The sequence below is a fragment of the Littorina saxatilis genome, linkage group LG3, assembly GCF_037325665.1.
Source record: "Littorina saxatilis isolate snail1 linkage group LG3, US_GU_Lsax_2.0, whole genome shotgun sequence".
Lineage (NCBI taxonomy): Eukaryota > Metazoa > Mollusca > Gastropoda > Littorinimorpha > Littorinidae > Littorina > Littorina saxatilis.
Genome location: NC_090247.1, coordinates 4,297,298 through 4,302,297, shown reverse-complemented (window position 1 = coordinate 4,302,297; position 5,000 = coordinate 4,297,298). Strand labels below are relative to the sequence as shown.

Below are 5,000 nucleotides of genomic sequence, written 5' to 3'. Positions count from 1 at the left end.
TTCACTTCTCACGCAACTTCACCAAAGTAGTAGCTCACCTAGCATGCATCCAGGCAAGAACCGCGGATTAATTTTGTAGAGACATTGAGCTTTGATTTTCAACCGGTACATTCTACTGTAATATAATTGTTCGATTAAAAAACAAATTGAAGCAGGAGTCATTTTGTTTTAGCTCGCTGGTGTGCAGTATTTTCCGATTGTCAGTCCGTTCGTCCGCGCGTATGCGAGCCCGTTGGCTTGTGGAACAGTGTAGTAGGTACAAATAGCGAGTTTGGAATACATTTAGTGCTTTATGTTCTTGGTACTTTATACATCTTTGTTTGTTAACTCATTGTCTCCCAGGTACGGATATATCCGTACCCACTCATATGGCTCTATCTGACCAGGTACGGATATATCCGCTCAGACTGTTAGCTTCAGTCGCTTCCTGTAACGTCCATCTAACGCCTGCATTCCAGCGTGTTGATACACAGTTACTACAATTCTGAGTGACCTGCTGCAGCACAGATGGTCTCTGCTAAAAAACACCTTGGTCAACATAGGTGGGGTAGAAAATGTTAATGAAGCGACGATTGAAATGCACAGGGATGGTTGGTTCGTGGGTGGGGTTGTTCCGGGTGGTTGGGTTTAGGAGTCGATGGACTGATTTTTAACTTGAAATTTGAAGAAGTGGATCACCAAAAACAAAACGACTGTCCCAAATACCCCAAGGACTTCTTGCATGACAGTATTCGAGTATTTCACAAACTCCATGGTACTAACTGTTTGCGCTAGTGTACAGAACTTTTTCAAATAATTTTAATTTATATCGTTGGCTGTGTACAGAATACGCCCACAATTTCGTGGCATCACACAGCGGGGATGATCAACGATTTATATTTCGATCTCACCGAACTCACCAACCCACAACACATGGAGAAATGATGAGGTTTCTCATTTGTCAAAACGGATTTAAAAATGTCCAATTCAGATTGCAAGTGAGTTGCCCAAATATGGAAGGGAGGTTCCACGTCACACACACTCTCGGTAGAACAGAAATAAATCTTTTTACGAAAAATGAAACGAATAAAAATACTGTGTCCGCAAACGAATACAAAATGTATGGGTTTGGGAGTGGCGAGAAACACACTCCGCAAAAAAACCAAAAAACGGAACAATAGCAGCCACGGAAAATTGAGAAAAATCTAGGCGTATCAGCGGGGAAAAACCCTTACGCAATACATTTATGAAATACTTTTATAACGATGAACTATTGATTTTATTATGTGCTGAGAGGGAGATACAAATTTGAATCCAACCAAAACAAAATGACAAGAGTGAAAGGTGTGGCTCGGAAGACATGGCGCCAACTGCGTGGATTCACACATCTATTTTGTAACAATGCTTGAATTTTGATGACGAGCACGAAAACAGATACAAATGTAATTAATTTAAAACCAAAAGTGTGTGTGTGTGTGTGTGTGTGTGTGTGTGTGTGTGTGTGTGTGTGTGTGTGTGTGTGTGTGTGTGTGTGTGTGTGTGCGTGTCTGTGTGTGTGTGTGTGTGTGTGTGTGTGTGTGTTACACTGTGACGTATTATGGTTTTTTCGAACGAAAGAATTAACAACAGGACCGTAGAATAAGCATAACAAATAACCGAACCGTGTAAAGAAATAGGTAAACTGCATTACCCCCCCCACACACACACACACCCCATGGAAGGCTTTGGACACAGAGTTGTGATCTATTTCCTTCGTGCCGATCGACAGCCAACTGACAAGTGAAAAGAGAACATGACCATAAATATATGGAAAGCGTCAAGGAAGATAATGGGTTATTCTGGTAACAAGACGGAAGCCTTTGTTGACTTGTTGTCATTGGTCGTCTGATTTACAAAGTGAAATTAGTCTCAACAGGGAAAATGTCATTTTGTAAGAAAGTGCAAATAGGGAAAAGTGTATCAAAACAAAAGTGAGACAAGGCCTAGAAGAGAGTGAGGGGGACACACACACACACACACACACACACACACACACACACACACACACACACACACACACACACACACACCCACACACACACACACACACACACACACCCACACCCACACACACCCACACACACACACACACACACACACACACACACATACACACACACACACACACACACATACACACACACACACACACACACACACACACACACACACACACACACACACACACTGTGACTGACACACACAGACACAGACAGAAAACCAGCCAGCCAGCCAGCTAGCCAGCCAGACACACACACACACACTGACACACACACACATACAAACACACACACACACCCGCCCTCGCTCCCCAAACACACACGTATAAACACACATTCTCTCGTGGCACAGGTATATGATCTGTCGACGCCACTTTTAACCGCTTGCCTCCCTTTATATAATGAACCGCCCATAGAGCGTCGTCTTTCCGAACTAAACCTTCGAAATCTCCCAAACCGTTTGGAATTCTGGGTAGGGAAATCCTTTCATGAAATGATGTCGGCACCTTTCGGCGATTAGTCAATGCTTTTTAGAGCTGGACTGCCACAATCATAATGTCGGTCACTTGAAATGCATGCTACTTGAGTTTGCTTTCCAAACTAGCTGATACGAATTGAACGGGAGCATAACTTAACTTACCCCGAACAGTGAGATCGACAGAACGCTACAGTGCACAAATACGAAGAAAGAAGCTCGGAAACCGACCAGTCAAGGCTGACACATGCTCGAGAACCGACGTGTCAATGTTACTAGTTTCTCCCCTATAACACAGTGTGCCCGTTTAATTATATCTCAAAGTCGTTACTTCGGGCGGTCACGGGTTCGAATCTCTTAGCAGTCAAGAATATTTTTATATTTAGTCAAGTTTTGACTAAATATTTTAACATCGAGGGGGAATCGAAACGAGGGTCGTGGTGTATGTGTGTGTGTGTGCGTGTGTGTGTGTGTGTAGAGCGATTCAGACTAAACTACTGGACCGATCTTTATGAAATTTGACATGAGAGTTCCTGGGTATGAAATCCCCGAACGTTTTTTTCATTTTTTTGATAAATGTCTTTGATGACGTCATATCCGGCTTTTTGTGAAAGTTGAGGCGGCACTGTCACGCCCTCATTTTTCAACCAAATTGGTTGAAATTTTCGTCAAGTAATCTTCGACGAAGCCCGGGGTTCGGTATTGCATTTCAGCTTGGTGGCTTAAAAATTAATTAATGACTTTGGTCATTAAAAATCTGAAAATTGTAAAAAAAAATAAAAATTTATAAAACGATCCAAATTTACGTTTATCTTATTCTCCATCATTTGCTGATTCCAAAAACATATAAATATGTTATATTCGGATTAAAAACAAGCTCTGAAAATTAAATATATAAAAATTATTATCAAAATTAAATTGTCCAAATCAATTTAAAAACACTTTCATCTTATTCCTTGTCGGTTCCTGATTCCAAAAACATATAGATATGATATGTTTGGATTAAAAACACGCTCAGAAAGTTAAAACAAAGAGAGGTACAGAAAAGCGTGCTATCCTTCTTAGCGCAACTACTACCCCGCTCTTCTTGTCAATTTCACTGCCTTTGCCATGAGCGGTGGACTGACGATGCTACGAGTATACGGTCTTGCTGAAAAATTACATTGCGTTCAGTTTCATTCTGTGAGTTCGACAGCTACTTGACTAAATATTGTATTTTCGCCTTACGCGACTTGTTAAATTGTGTGTGTGCAATGTTTCCACATTTTTTTTGTCAACTCGTAATTCTTGATTTTTAAAATTAATTTTAGTCAATTCCAAAGGTTTGAGTATTGTATTGAAGATCGAATATATCAAAAGGGTGCATAATTATCAAGTACCTCTATGACCGATTTCTCAAAACTACCCATTCTATTTTTTTTTAGTAACATTGGGTTTTGAGGAAATCCCAATGGGCGATAGTATCACCGCGCGTCGACTGGGTGTAATTGTGGCAAGCTACTTCTAGTGTAATGCACTTCTGGTCGTAGACGTACTCTGTCTTGAACACGATGCTTAGAAAACGTAGGCGAATTTTGCCTTGAAAACAAAACCAAGAAGTGGTATGCAAAGGCAGGATGTATGCATTATCATTGATTAATGGAAACGCGAGGCAGTGTGGTATTAATACACAAGCAGACACAATACAGTTACAACTGTGGCACAACATTGGCCGAGTTTCCGAGGACGACAAAGAGATCAACAGACAGACAGATACACACACGCATACCTCTTTCACACTCTCTGTGTCTGAGACAGACAGACAGATACACACACGCATACCTCTTTCACACTCTCTGTGTCTGAGACAGACAGACAGATACACACACGCATACCTCTTTCACACTCTCTGACAGACAGACAGATACACACACGCATACCTCCTAGCTCTTTCACACTCTCTGTGTCTGAGACAGACAGACAGACACACACACGCATACCTCTTTCACACTCTCTGTGTCTGAGACAGACAGACAGATACACACACGCATACCTCTTTCACACTCTCTGTGTCTGAGACAGACAGACAGATACACACACGCATACCTCTTTCACACTCTCTGTGTCTGAGACAGACAGACAGACACACACACGCATACCTCTTTCACACTCTCTGTGTCTGAGACAGACAGACAGACACACACACGCATACCTCTTTCACACTCTCTGTGTCTGAGACAGACAGACAGACACACACACGCATACCTCTTTCACACTCTCTGTGTCTGAGACAGACAGACAGATACACACACGCATACCTCTTTCACACTCTCTGTCTGTCTGAGACAGACAGACAGACAGACATGAGACGGGCACATATACACACATACTGACAAGAAACCATATATTCTCTCAAACCGACTCAATATCGGTGATTTCGCCAGAGAACAGTAACAATGGCAACGAAAGACTTAGCAACGTCCAGATTTTGAAGATGACGAAAAGATGGAAAGACGGATAAAGAACCT

General features: G+C 41.9%; 2 protein-coding genes across 3 annotated transcripts in view; one reads left to right on the top strand and one right to left on the bottom strand.

Annotated features, from left to right (window-relative positions):
- Nucleotides 1-5,000, top strand: part of LOC138961074 (trichohyalin-like) — a 34,724-nt gene that overhangs the window by 16,484 nt on the left and 13,240 nt on the right. The window lies entirely within an intron of this gene.
- The window catches only part of LOC138961423 (CUGBP Elav-like family member 2), a 92,720-nt gene that overhangs the window by 86,887 nt on the left and 833 nt on the right, over nucleotides 1-5,000 (bottom strand). The gene's annotated exons all lie outside the window — the stretch shown is intronic.